At 41.8% G+C, this 15,015-nt stretch overlaps 1 protein-coding gene across 2 annotated transcripts in view; it reads left to right on the top strand.

Annotated features, from left to right (window-relative positions):
• The first annotated feature begins 4 nt into the window (after positions 1-4).
• Positions 5-15,015, top strand: part of FUT10 (fucosyltransferase 10) — a 77,682-nt gene continuing 62,671 nt past the window's right edge. The window contains exon 1 of one of the 2 annotated variants that reach the window (XM_066380308.1): positions 5-179. The gene's annotated coding sequence lies outside the window, so the exon portion shown is untranslated. The remainder of the gene's footprint in view (positions 180-15,015) is intronic. The other variant, XM_066380307.1, reaches the window with a different exon arrangement.

Raw genomic sequence — 15,015 nt, 5'->3', positions numbered from 1 at the left:
AAATGGGAGGCGTCAGTGAAAACCTGGATGGAGGATCGCTGGGCCTGGACGCGCTGGGAGTTATCCCGCCGTCTTTCCCCAATCTCCCTGCCGTGTCTGCGCCCGAGCCCCGGGCAAACTGAAAGTGAAAAGCCCGGGATGGCTGCAGTGGGCAGAGCAGCCTCCTTCCCCGCGGAGAGGTGAGTGCGTGCGCCACTGGGTCCTGCTGGAGCGATGGCCGGGTGGGGGCAGGGTCGGGTGCCGAGAAACATACTTTTCTGGTGCCCACGGAAGCTGGGACGCCGGGACTCGCAGCAGGAGGAAACCCCTTCTCTGTGTGTGTGAAAGACGGAGTTGTGTGCTGGAAAAGGCAGCGATTTCCTGAGACCTGGCCTGAGATTTACACCCATCTGGCGGCTGAAAAGGCCCTGGTGGTAGACAGCTGACACGCAGGGGCCCCCCCGCCGGACTCCTATCGCCCATCTGCCACGATCCTCCCAGCCGCGCCAGTTCGAGACCCCGACTCTGCTACTGTGTGCTGGGAATCGCTCCCCCCCCCCCCCCCCACGTCTGCACTGAGAACCACTTGTTGCCAGAATCGTGTGCTGAAGTAGCTGTACAGAACGTTGTGCATTTGATGGAGGAAATGCTCAGGGAGAGCCCCCGGAACAGCAGGCTCTGGTGATCTGCTTGCAGGCCCTTTCCTGTATGCAGTTAGTGCCCTCAGAATAGAGAAATAACATTGTGTGAGATAGAGAAATAACATTGGTGGGGATCTTTTTGTGGTTCTTGAATACATAGCAAATACCAAGCAAAATGACTTTTTCTTAGCGCCAGGGCTCCAACAGGCCGCTCCCTGCGCACCGCCAGGCTCCTGGAAGTAGTTCGGGGCAGTTAGTAAGTTGTGACTTGGATTGTTACGTCAATAATGGAATGCATTAGCACACTCTGCCTGGGCACGGTTTTTAATATGGCAAGTCGGGTGTTCTGGACTTCATCCGTCTTATATATCCTTCTTTCTCTCAGCATGAAACACCCCGAAACTCATGACCAATCTTGGGCTTGCTAGTGATGTTGCACTACGACTAGGACATTGTTTCTCCGCGGTCCGTTGTGGTCTCAGACGGAGGGCTTTCAGATGGGGCCAGGCCATCGGCGTTGGATAAGCAGCCCGGGTATTTGCACACTCAGGTGGCCGAGCCGCCAGTGTAGACAGCACCCTAGCCTCAGTTTCAGAGCCTTCCTCTTCTGTCTGTAGCCAGAGGCAGTGTCCTAGCATCCGGGAGTCATTAGGGTCCGTTCTATTTTTTAAATTGCTGTGGTAACTACTCTTCATGTGCCAGCCGCCTGCTAGGTGGCACTGTCTGACAGTGAATTAAATGCACCGTCTGGGCTGTTCCTGTGGTCATGGCTCATCTTTTATTCTTCAACTTAAAAAAAAAAAAAAAAAAAAAAAGGAGGACGTTTTCTAGTTTTATCTTACAAAGAGAACATTTTTGAAAAATATTTGAACTATGGTTAAATTTAGGAAATAACAAAAAGTTTGGGCAAACAATATGTTATTGACATAAGTATAGTTCATGATATAGACATTTTCATGACATAAGTATAGTTCATAATATAGACATTTTCAACACATATTTAAATGCTTTCTAAATCTGAACTATAAAGAGTTGATTTCAGTAGGAAATGGAGTACCTAATTCAGTTGCCAGCATTCTACAATAAACATTTGTTATAGTTCCTGAACATGGGTTTTTAAAAATGAAAAAAAAACAACTTTTTATTTACAATGTTTTTCATATATTTATTTTTTGATTCATGTTCTCAAAAGGTAATGTTGAATTACTAGAAAGGAGAATGAAGATCAAGTACCCCTAAACTTGTTTTATTGAAATGTTAATTTAATGTTTCCAGGAGTCTCAGCTTATGTAGACACAAACTGTCTTGATCAGTGCCTCTTTCCTTGACCAGTCTTTTTTCTCCGGAGAGTTTCACCCCTGGACACCATTGACGGGATCAGAAAGCTTAATTTTGGGGTGAAACCTCAGGAGATCATCTGGTCCAGCCCTGGTCTTTAGGCATGTGAAGTATTCGCTGCCCTTGGTCAGTGGTAGTTAACCAGTTCCTCATCCATGATTACATAAATGATCAAAGCAGATGAGAGATTTTATTTACTTATTATTTAATTAACAGGGATGACATTGGTTCTTTTTTTTTTTTTTACAGGGACAGAGAGAGAGAGAGAGAGAGAGAGAGAGAGTCAGAGAGAGGGATAGACAGACAAGAATGGAAAGAGATGAGAAGCATCAATCATCAGTTTTTCATTGTGACACCTTAGTTGTTCATTGATTGCTTTCTCATATGTGCCTTGACTGCGGGCCTTCAGCAGACCAAGTAACCCCTTGCTCAAGCCAGCAACCTTGGGTCCAAGCAGGTGAGCTTTTTGCACAAGCCAGATGAGCCTGCACTCAAGCTGGCAACCTCGGGGTCTCGAACCTGGGTCCTCCGCATCCCAGTCCAATGCTCTATCCATTGCGCCACCGCCTGGTCAGGCGACATTGTTTCTTAAAACCATTCAGGTTTCAAGTGCACAACTCAACAAATCACTCTCTGCCCACTGCATTGTACGCCTGCAAGTGTGGCAGCATTGTGTGTGCCCCTAGCAGCGTCTCTTCCTGTCCCCATTTACCCCGCCCCACCTTCACCTAACCTTCTGCGCCCTCTCCCTCTGGCATCACCACGCTGTGGTCTGTGTCTGTGTGTTGTGTATGTATATTTTTTGGCTAATCCCTTCACCTTTCACCTCGTCCCCTACCCATCTCCCCTCTGACAGCGGTCAGACTGTTCCATGTATCCATGCCTCTTCTAGATGTTTTAGTTCAGACCTGTCAGGTAGGAAAACTGTTACAGGGTATCCAATAAGCCCTTACTGAGAAAGAACAGCAACGAAGACCTTACAAGGAAAACGATGAGAAAGAGTCCTGTGCTGGAGGAGCTGGCTCAGTTCTTCCTGAGGTACAGAATCTGCAGTCTTCTACCCCTCCCTCATCTAAGAACTGGCTCCCTTTGAATGCTTCTATTCTGGGCCTTAGCTCAGTCTTTGTTTTTGCTTTTTGGTATAGGTGTATACTTTTATTTCATTTCTATGTTAAGTAGACCCACTAAGTGAGATTGTATTAATACTGAATAATTTGAGTACTTGGCTGTGTGCCTAGAATTTGAGGGTTTTTGTTTTTTGTTTTTTTTCAGAGAGAGAGAGGGACAGACAGACAGGAACGGAGAGAGATGAGAAGCATCAATCATTTGTTTTTCATTGCGTGTTACAACACCTTAGTTGTTCATTGGTTGCTTTCCCAATTGTGCCTTGACTGTGGGCCTTCAGCAGACCGAGTAACCCCTTGCTGGAGCCAGCGACCTTGGGTTCAAGCTGGTGGGCTTTTTGCTCAAACCAGATGAGCCCATGCTCAATCTGGCGACCTCGGGGGCCTTGAACCTGGGTCCTCTGCATCCCAGTCCAATGCTCTATCCACTGCGCCACTGCCTGGTCAGGCGTGCCTAGAATTTAAGAAAGGCATCACCTTCAGTTTGCTATAGGAATGTGAAGGTGGTTGGGCTACCACTTCTGCCCCCCCAACCCCCCATTAATCACCTATCTTGATTCACATGGCTACCAGTATCCCTTTCTCTCTCATTAGTCTCTATTTTTCTTGCTTGAAATGTATACTTGGCTGAAGAGGATGACCTTCTCAGATAGAAATCTGCAACCCAAAGCACTCTTTACATAAAAATAAATGCTCAGCAAAATACGAAGTCCATTAAAAAAAGAGCAAGGAATACATGAACACAAATAAATGTTAATAAAGAAAATTGGGTGAGCCTGACCAGGCGGTGGCGCAGTGGATAGAGCATCGGACTGGGATGCGGAAGGACCCAGGTTCGAGACCCCGAGGTCGCCAGCTTGAGCGTGGGCTCATCTGGTTTGAGCAAAAGCCCACCAGCTTGAACCCAAGGTTGCTGGCTCCAGCAAGGGCTTACTCGGTCTGCTGAAGGCCCACGGTCAAGGCACATATGAGAAAGCAATCAATGAACAACTAAGGTGTTGCAACGCGCAATGAAAAACTAATGATTAATGCTTCTCATCTCTCTCCGTTCCTGTCTGTCTGTCCCTGTCTAACCTTCTCTCTGACTCACTCTCTGTCTCTGTAAAAAAAAAAGAAAAGAAAATTGGGTGAAAGTGAAAATTATGGAACCATCATCACATGTTTGTCAGGTGACCAAGGGACAGTTGCAGCACCAAGAAAGTCCTGTGCAAATTAACAGAATAGGTCAACTTTTCAATGTTCAACAGTTATTTTTTAGGCACCCAATAAAGCAACATTAGAAAGTGTCCTGAAATCCCCCTGCTTCCTGCATCTGTCCACTGCTGCCATAGAAACAAGCATGCAATGATAGGGATCTAGGTCTCCAGACTTGGCATTGGGGAGGGGTAAGGCTTCCCACAGGCAGCCTTGAAAGTCTTGGAGAACGGCTAGGATAGCGAAAGAGGTTTGGATGTTGTAGGTAGGGAGCAGAGCACAGAACAGGAAGCTACATTCCAAGAATGCAGGACCAGAGGGCATGTGTGGTGGAGGAAAAGGTAAGGAAGCCAGAGGAGTGGGATGAGGCCCAGGTAGTGTTGTTTTCTAGCCTAATGAGATTTATCTGTACCGTGAAATCTTTGGGAAGCCATTGAAGGATTGTATTAATCAGAGGAGAGATAGCCAATCTGCATTCCAGAAGCAACTCTGCAGCTAAGTGGAGAGTGCAGGGGTCCGACTGGTGGAAAACTAAGTTATCAGGCTTTGGGAGTAACCAGGTAGGAAGGAAGGACTGTTGGCGAGGACACGTAGAGTTGGAGGGCAGTCGTTAAAAAGTGCCTGGGGAGCTGTCCAAAGGCCCTTCCACCTCTCCACCAAGCCCGCCACATCATCTGCCTGTGCCAGACAGCCACCATTGGGGGGGGGGGGTTCTGAAAATTTATACATTATAAAATGAAAACATTTGGGGAGAGTCAAACCTAAGAAATTATACTTTAGTATGAATAATTTAAGTTTATTAGTTAGATACATGCCTTTTAAAGACTCCCTGGTAGCCCTGGGTGGGTAGCTCTGTTGGTTAGAACATTGTCCTGATACACCAAGGTTGTGGTTTCAATCCCTGGGGAGGGAACATATAAGAATCAACCAGTGAATGCATAAATAAATGGAACAACAAATCAATATTTCTCTTTCTTTAAAATCAATTATTTTAAAAAAAGCCTCCTTGGTAGAACCTTAAGCTCAGTTAAGACAGTTGCTTATTCGCCCAGTTGACTCAACAGTTACAAGAGGAAAAGGGTCAAAGGAGTCTTCTCAGAACTCTGTGCCTCTTCCCGCACCTCTGTCCCTTGCCAGACACACAGACTGTCAGGGTAGGAGAACCTTGCATCCCTGAGGGTCAGTTTCTCATTTTACGCTCAGAGGTGCAAGGGCAGAGATCATTCCATGCTGAGACCCTTAACCTGCACCCCGGACTGGCCCTGCCTGGCAGAAATCTGAAGCTGACATTCTCAGGTTGCTAATTCAATTGAAGGTATTCAGTCTCACTTCTGTCCATTTTAATTCGAAATAAAGTGGAGAACTTTGAAATCATTTTAAGGTGCAAGCGTTGCTGGTTTGGATGGAGTAGCACTTGTTAGGAGTATGAGGTAGTCACGCCCGGCTCCAACTCCCTCTCTGGGCAGCAGATGGCCAGCCCCAGGGTGTGCACGCCAGCTGCCCAATGCAGTTCAGGAGCTCAGCTCCAGGGTCTAGAGGGTGGGCCAGAGAGAAGCCATTTCACATGTTACCTACCATGGTTGTCTGAACAAACACACATTGCTCCACCCCGGAAAGGAGTGTTCGGGGGTGAGATTCACCCTGTGGGCAGTGATGAAACAGAAGGGAGCTTTCCTCTTGGCGTCCCACGGCATCGAAGCTTGTTGTCTTTGACAATGCCCTCTGCAAGCCCATCTGTCCTACCAGGTGGGGGACCGCTGACTTGATAACAAACTCCTGGGTGATTAATACCATATATTAGATTGATATGCCTCAAGGCCTGGTTCATGGCTCCATGCTGTCAATCATAATACCATCTACATTAACTGGCTCTATTCTTTAGTCGTGGCTATTTAACCACAGCTTGGTCCCTGAGCCCCCATTCTACTTGTAGCTTTGAGACTATAATCAATTGAGATTCTTTGGCTGGAACAGCATTTGTAAACTTCAAATCCTCTGTCATAATTTGTATAGCCATGTAAAGACTTTAAAAGCCCCCAGGATAGGCCTGAGCTTTGCAGTAGCTATAAAAATATCCCAAGCTATGTTCTCACATTTCCTTTCCATATTGTGTTGTCCCACATTCCTGACTCTTGTACTCTTAACAAGCTGACACTGTGTTTCCTCTTTCTTTTCCACTGATCTTGCAGTCAGGTGACCTGATTTCTAGACCCACTGCAACCTTTAAAAACTATGATCTTGGACAAATCACGTAAACTCACCGAGGCTTGCTTTCCTTACTTGTGGGCACTGGGAATACTATGTACCTTGCCTACTTCACAGAATGGCTATCAGTAAGATTGAAGGGAGTGAAATATCTAAAAATCTTTTTTTTTAAATGATATAGTTTTCTGCCCATTTAAGATGGGTTACATTAACCGTAGCTCTAATAAATTGCTTTTGCACGTAAAGTGATACTTGGATCTTTTTGTTATGCAAGGGAAACAATGATAGTTAGCATTTCTTGTTTACTGTAGGGAAATGGAGGCTTAGAAAGGTTTAGCAACTTGTCCAAAGGTGTGTTATGTAAAACGACAAAGGCAGGATTGGAACCCAAAGTGCTAGCTCCACATTTTATGAAGTTAGAGCTACTAATGCCTGCTGAGCAGAAGGGGAGGTGCTTTTCAGGGTCTTACTGATGTTTACTGCTTTTATCTCTGGTGTATCAGCTGACAGAGCTGTTCTGCATAGTTTTCCTTTCCCCCTGTGGTTCAGGCAGATAACCCTTGAGTGCTGGCATTATCTGGTAGGGATTTTATAGTCTTAGTGTTGAAGAATATAAAAGGATACATGAACTTCAGGCTCTGACTGTTTTCTGGTTGTAGTACTTATCAAAGTTATAGTCTTGGGCAAGTTACTTTACTGCCTTCAGTTCAGTTTTCTCACCCTTAAAGGTGAGGATAGTAGTCGCTACTTCGTGGAGTTGCTGGGAGGGTTGAATAAGCTGTGTGTGCTGTGTACTTAGGAAGGGCCTTGCTCACCATAGGTCACTCAGCAGATATTAGTGATCGCCTCTTTTGGCAAAGTGAGTATTTCCCCTTTCGGTGTTCCAGTTGATCGGGCAGCAGCATACTTTATATGAATGCAACTGTCTTTCCACTTAAAGATATAATAAAACTTATAATACTAATGTTTTAAAATAAGATAGCAAAGAGTTATTGGACATTTCTGTACCAGACTCTGAAACCAGTATTTTATCAATCTTACATAATTGTCACAATGCCTCTTGGATTAGGAACATTATTATCTACATTTTGGAAGTTCATTTATGGAGAGACTGGGTTAAACCAGCTGGGGCATTGAGTTTTGAATCCCTGGAGACTGTCTCTAGAGCTCATTCTCTTAGTCTCTGAGGGTTGCAGGAATTCGTGAAGAAGAGAAGAAAAATGTGCTTTTTGCAACTTTGACACTAAGAGTCATTTAAAAATTTTTTATTGAATTTATTGGGGTGACATTGGTTAATAAAATTATACAGGTTTAAGGTGCACAATTCTACAATACATCATCTGTATATTGCATTATGTGTTCACCACCCCAAGTCAAGTCTCCCTCAAACCATCTATCTGTAAGGGTTTTTTTCCTTTGCTTAGTCCCTTCACCTTTTTCACCCAGTCCCCCAACCCCCATCCCCTCTGACAGCTGTCGGTCTGTCCTTAGTATCTATGAGTCTGTTTCTATTTTGTTTGTTAGTTTAGTTCATTGGATTCCACGTATAAGTGAAATTATATGGTACTTGTTTTTCTCTGATTGGCTTATTTCTCTTAGCATAATAATCTCTAGGTCTATCCATGTTGTTACAGAAGGTAAGATTTCCTCTTTTTATGGCTGAGTAGTATTTCACTATGTACTACAGCTTTATTTTTATCCACTCCTTCACTGGTGGGCATGTGGGCTGCTTCTAAGTCTTGGCTATTGTAAATAATGCTTCAGTGAACATGGGGTGCATATGTTTTTTCAAATTAACATTTCAGGTTTCTTTGGATATATTCCCAGAAATGGGATTGCTAGTTCCATTTTTAATTTTTTGAGGTAACTCCATACTGTTTTCCACAGTGGCTGCACCAGTCTGCATTCCCACCAACAGTGCACGAGGGTTCCCTTTTCTCCACATCCCTGCCAACACCTATTGTTTGTTGATTTTTTGATGATAGCCATTCTTTTTTTTTAAAATTAATTTTAAAGGGTTACATTAATCAATCAGGGTACATAGGTTCAGAGAAAACATCTCCAGGTTATTTTGACATTTGATTATGTTGCATACGCATCACCCAAAGTCATATAGTCTTCTGTCACCTTCTATCTGGTTTTCTTTGTGTCCCTCCTCTCCTCCCACTGCCTCCCTTCCCCTCCCCACTCCTGGTAACCACCACACTCTTGTCCATGTCTCTGAGTCTCATTTTTATGTCCCACCTATGTATGGAACCATATAGTTCTTAGTTTTTTCTGATTTACTTATTTCACTCAATATAATGTTATCAAGGTCCATCCATGTTGTTGTAAATGATCTGATGTCATCATTTCTTATGGCTGAATAGTATTCCATAGTATCTTGAACCACATCTTCTTTATCCAATCATCTATTGAAGGGCTTTTTGGTTGTTTCCATGTCTTGGCCACTGTGAATAATGCTGCAAAGAACATGAGGCTGCATGTGTCTTTACGTACCAGTGTTTTTGAGTTATGGGGGTATATTCCCAGTAGAAGGATTGCTGGGTCATAAGGTAGTTCTATTTTTAATTTTTTGAGGAACCACCATATTTTCTTCCATAATGGTTGTACTACTTTACATTCCCACCAACAGTGGATGAGGGTTCCTTTTTCTCCACAGCCTCTCCAACACTTGTTATTACCTGTCTTGTTGATAATAGCTAATCTAACAGGTGTGAGGTAGTATCTCATTGTAGTTTTGATTTGCATTTCTCTAATAGCTAATGAAGATGAGCATCTTTTCATATCTCTGTTGGCCATTTGTATTTCTTCCTGGGAGAAGTGTCTGTTCATGTCCTCTTCCCATTTTTTTATTGGATTGTTTGCTTGTTGTTCAGTTTTATGAGTTCTTTGTATATTTTGGATATTAGGCCCTTATCTGACCTGTTGTTTGAAAATATCATCTCCCATTTAGTTGGATGTCTGTTTGTTTTCTTTTGTCAGTTTCTTTTGCTGTGCAAAAACTTCTTAGTCTGATGTAGTCACATTCATTTATCTTTACCTTCACTTCCCTTGCCTTTGGAGTCAAATTCATAAAGTGCTTTTTGTAACCAAGGTCCATGAGTTTGGTACCTATGTTTTTCTCTATGTAATATATTGTTTCAGGTCTTATATTTAGGTCTTTGATCCATTTTGAATTAATTTTAGTACAAGGGGACAAACTGTAGTTGAGTTTCATTCTTTTGCATGTGGCTTTCCAGTTTTCCCAGCACTATTTGTTAAAGAGGCTTTCTTTTCTCCATTGTGTGTTGTTGGCCCCTTTATCAAAAATTATTTGACCAAATACATGTAGTTTTATTTCTGGGCTTTCTATTCTGTTCCATTGGTCTGAGTGTCTATTTTTCTACCAATACCATGCTGTTTTGATTATCGTGGCTCTATAATATAATTTGAAGTCAGGTATTATAATGCCCCCAACTTTGTTCTTTTTCCTTTGGATTGCTGTGACTATTCGGGTTTTTTTATAGTTCCATATAAACGTGGTGATTTTTTGTTCCATTTTTTTAAAAAATGACATTGGAATTTTGATGGGGATTGCATTAAATTTGTATATCACTTTGGGTAATATAGTCATTTTGACTATATTTAGTCTTCCTATCCAAGAACAAGGAATATTTTTCCATCTCATTATATCTTTTTCGATTTCTCTTAGCAATGCTTTGTAGTTTTCATTATATAGGTCCTTTACATTCTTTGTTATATTTATTCCAAAGTATTTTATATTTTTGTCGCAGCTATGAAGGAGATTGTTTTTTTGAGCTTGTTTTCTGATGTTTCATTGTTGGCATATAGGAAGGCAATGAACTTTTGTATATTAATTTTGTATCCTGCTACTGTATTGGTTTATTGTTTCTAGTAGTCTTTTTGTGGAGTCTTTGCGGTTTTTGATGTACTAGATCATATCATCTGCAAAAAGTGAAATCTTTGCTTCTTCTTTCCCAATATGAATGCCTTTTATTTCTTTCTCTTGTCTGATTGATCTAGCTAGAACTTTCAGCACTATGTTGAATAAGAGTAGAGAGAGTGGACAACCTTGTCTTCTTTTTGATTTTAGGGGAAAAGTCCTCAGTTTTATGCCATTTAATATGATGTTAGCTGCTGGTTTATCATAGATGGCCTTTATTATGTTGACATATTTTTCTTCTATATCCATTTTGTTAAGTGTTTGAAACATAAAATGATGTTGTATTTTATCGAATGTTCTTTTCTGCATCTACTGATATGATCATATGGTTTTTTTTCTTTGTTTTGTTGATATGGTGTATTACGTTTACCGTTTTATGTATGCTGAGCCATCCTTGTGATCCTGGGATGAATCTCACTTGATCATGATGAATTATTTTTTTAATGTGTTGTTGTATTCGATTTGCTAATATTTTGTTTAGTATTTTAGCATCTGTATTCATTATAGATATGGTCTATAGTTTTATTTTTTTGTGTTGTCCTTGCCAGGTTTTAGTATGAGGGTTATGTTGGCCTCATAAAATGTGTTTGGCAGTATTGCTTCTTCTTCAGTTTTTTGGAAGACTTTGAGTAGAATTGGAACCAAGTCTTCTTTGAATGTTTGATAGAATTCACTAGTATAGCCGGCTGGCCCTGGACTTTTATATTTGGAGAAGTTTTTAAGAGTTGTTTGTATTTCCTCCCTGCTTATGGGTCTGTTTAGGCTTTCTGCTTCTTCATGACTCAGTCTAGGAAGATCATATTGTTCTAGGAATTTATCCATTTCTTCTATATTGTAAAATTTGGTGGCATATTGTTTTTTATAGTATTCTACAATAATTCTTTGTATATCTATGATATCTATGGTGATTTCTTCTCTTTCATTTTGGATTTTGTTTACATAAGTTCTTTCTCTTTTTTCTTTGGTAAGTCTTGCCAAGGATTTGTCAATTTTGTTGATCTTTTCAAAGAACCAGCTCCTTGTTTTATTAATTTTTTCTATAGTTTTTCTGTTCTTTATTTCATTCATTTCTGCTCTGATCTTTAATATTTCCTTTCTTCTGCTGGTTTTGGGTTGTCTTTGTTCTTCTTTTTTTAGTTCCTTGAGATATGAAGTTATGTGGTTTACTTGGGCTCTCTCTTGTTTGTTCATATAGGCCTGTAGTGATATGAACTTCCCTCTTATTACTGCTTTTGCTGCATCCCAGAGATTATGAGATGTTGTATTGTTATTTTCATTTCAGAAATATATAGAAAAAGTTCTAAAACCTCATGCAACAGAAAATGAAAAAAAAAAAATGTTTCCCAGTGTAATCTAATAGGCCTTCCTTTATATGTTGTATTCTTCTTTTCCCTGGCTGCCTTGAGAATTTTTTCTTTGTCATTGGTTTGTGCCAATTTCATTATGATGTGCCTTGGAGTAGGTTTGTTAGGGTTAAGATAACTTGGTGTTCTGTTTTCTTCTTGAATTCAAGGCTTTAGTTCTTTTAACAGGCTTGGGAAGTTCTCATCTATTATTTGTTTGAATATGTACTTCATTCCATTTTCTCTCTCTTCTCCTTCTGATATGCCCATTATTCTTATGTTGCTTTTTCTGATGGAGTCAGACAATTCTTGTATGGCTATCTCATTTTTTTTTTAATTCGTGAGTCTCTCTCCTCTTCTCTATGTAGTACCTCTAGTTGCCTGTCTTCTATGTCACTAATTCTCTCCTCTATCTAGCCTGTTCTATTGGCTAAGCTTGTTAACTTGTTTTTCAGTTCACAAATTGAGTTTTTCATCTCTGTTTGATTCGTTTTCATAGTTTCAATTTCCTTGGTGAAGTATTCTTTCTGTTCATTGAATTGTTTTTTAAGCTCCCTAAATTGCCTTTCTGTACTTTCTTGTATATCCCTGAGTATTTTTAGGACTTCAATTTTAAATTCTCTGTCATTTAACTCCAAGATTTCTAAGCTATTGAAATTTTTTCTATAGCTTTTTCCTCATCTATTTGAGCTACATCACTGTCTTTTGTATCCATGATATTCAATTTCTTTTTCTTTAATGGCATTTGAGAGTGTTATTGTTAATAACACTAATAAGAGTTGATAAAAAATTAAAAAAAAAATGCATTAATAAACTGAAAATTCTATTGTGCTAAGTGGAAGAAAAATACATAGAACGGAGGGCCTGGGTTGGGGGGGGAGTGACAAAGAGGCAAAAAATGAGGCAGGAACACACTAAATGCCACAAGGAAAAAATTTGGATCAAGAATAAAATAATTTGTTTGTAAATGATGATCGAATGAGAGAAATAGTGTAAGAGAAAAGAAAATAAAAAAAAAGAAAAGAAAGGAAAAAATACAGTGAAAAATGAAAATTCTATTGTATTAAGTGGCACAAAAACTATAGAATGGAGAGCTGGAGTTGGGGGAAATGCTAAAGAGATAAAAAGCGAAATAAAAAGCACACAAAATGCCACAAAGAAAAAATTTGAATCCAGAATAAAATAATTTGTTTGTGGGTGAAATTTGAATGAGAGAAAAAGTGAAAGAGAAAAGAAGAAACAAAAAGAGAGAAAAAAAATTGAGTTAAATTTTTTGGAATGTAACACTCAGAGAAAAAAAAAAAGAATGGAAAATGTAACACCTATGGGTAATAATGTTCAAATGGAAAAGAAAAGAATAAAACAAAAAGAGGATAAATTGACCAAGGTGGAAGGAAAAAAAAAGATAAAAAATACAAGAAAAAAATGGAAAAAGTTATGAAGACTGTGGATTTTTCCTGTTTTTTTTTTTTTTTGTTTGTTTGTTTTTTTTTTTTTTTTGTATTTTTCTGAAGCTGGAAACGGGGAGTGACAGTCAGACAGACTCCTGCATGCACCCGACCGGGATCCACCTGGCACGCCCACCAGGGGGTATTGCTCTGTCGTGACCAGAGCCACTCTAGCGCCTGGGGCAGAGGCCAAGGAGCCATCCCTAGCGCCCGGGCCATCTTTGCTCCAATGGAGCCTCAGCTGTGGGAGGGGAAGAGAGAGACAGAGAGGAAGGGGGGGTGGAGAAGCAAATGGGCGCTTCTCCTATGTGCCCTGGCCGGGAATCAAACCCGGGTTCCCCGCACGCCAGGCCGACGCTCTACCACTGAGCCAACCAGCCAGGGCTTTTTCCTGGTTTTGAGAAGTTATCTTCTTCCTTTTTCTTTCTTCTCTCTCTTTTTGGCTGGTGGCGCTGTACCCCAGGTTCTGCCCCTGTGGAACTTTTAGGCAGAGATTTGCTGTTGTGTTGCTATGGTGATGACATAAACTGGGCCTCAGTCCCGTTGGTAGGTGGGCCTTGTTAGCGTTTGCAGGCTCCGACAATGGGAGAGTCTGTTTCCTCAGACTCTCCTTCAGCAGCCTGGAGACCCAGCTGTGAAGTTGCCCCAGCCACTGCCTGGAGAGCAAGAGGCTCTAAGAGCTGCCAAATCCTCCTTCTATCCCCACTCAATGCAGGGTTCTAGGTAAGGCTTTGCCAGCCAGAACCGCCAGTATAATCAGGCAAGGCTGAGAGCCGATTGCCTTTCAGGTGTCTTTCTATGAGCCTCCAGGCATGTCTAGTTGCCTCAGCACTCTGCAGCTCTGCTCTCCAGAGGCTGTCTGCAAGCTGCCTGCACACCCTTCCCCCCACCGCTTTTGCAGTTCTCTTCCCCAGGAGCGTGCTTTGTTAGCCTGTATGGCTGGTGGAGGTGCCGCGCCCAGACAGGTCCGGGTGTAGGGAAGCCAGCTTTTGTGCACTTCCCACATGCTGTTGTTTGGGAAGCCGGGATTATTCAGAAACTCTGGTCACAGCCCACACAATGGTCACTACTGACAGTCTCCAATCCAGCCCCCCCATCTGGGAACGTGGGCACCCATGCCCGAAGCACCAGGTTGATCCACTCACATATTGCCCGTGCTCGCCAACCAAGATACCGGGAGTAAACAAGGCAACTGCTCATCCACCTCCACTGGAGTCTGCCGCTAGCGTTAGCTCTGCATGGGCTGAGCCATGGGCATACTCTCTCCTTGGCTTGAACGTCTCTGCCCTAGCCCAGCTTTTTCCACACCCCCAGCCCTCGCTTTCTCTCAGTTCCAAGTGAAAGCAGCCCTTGCTCAGGTCAGTGAGGAAAGCGGTATATTCCATTCTCCATCTTATTTCCTTCAGAGTGGATTATATATTCAGCCACCTTTTCGCCCAATCATACCTTTGTTTGATGTATGTGTATTTCAGATGCTCCTGGGATTGTTTTTTTGCCTCTAGTTGTTGAATTTGTTGAAGTTTCAGGGAGAGGTATTGGGAGCACTCTTCACAGCGTCGTTTCTCTGACGTCACTCACCAATGATAGCCATTCTGAAAGGTGTGAGGTAATATCTCATTGTGGCATTATTTACATCTCACTGATGATTAGTGACGTTGAGATTCTTTTCATGTGTCTCTTGGCCATCTGTATGTCCTCTTTGGAGCAGTGTCTATTCAAGAGTCATTTTGTTGCTGAGAGAACAGAATATCCTGGACTTAAAAGTAAGTCAAGGTATATCTATGAGAGGAAAGCATG

This window comes from Saccopteryx leptura, chromosome 4, assembly GCF_036850995.1.
Source record: "Saccopteryx leptura isolate mSacLep1 chromosome 4, mSacLep1_pri_phased_curated, whole genome shotgun sequence".
Classification (NCBI taxonomy): Eukaryota; Metazoa; Chordata; class Mammalia; order Chiroptera; family Emballonuridae; genus Saccopteryx; species Saccopteryx leptura.
This window is presented reverse-complemented; position numbering and strand designations above follow the sequence as displayed.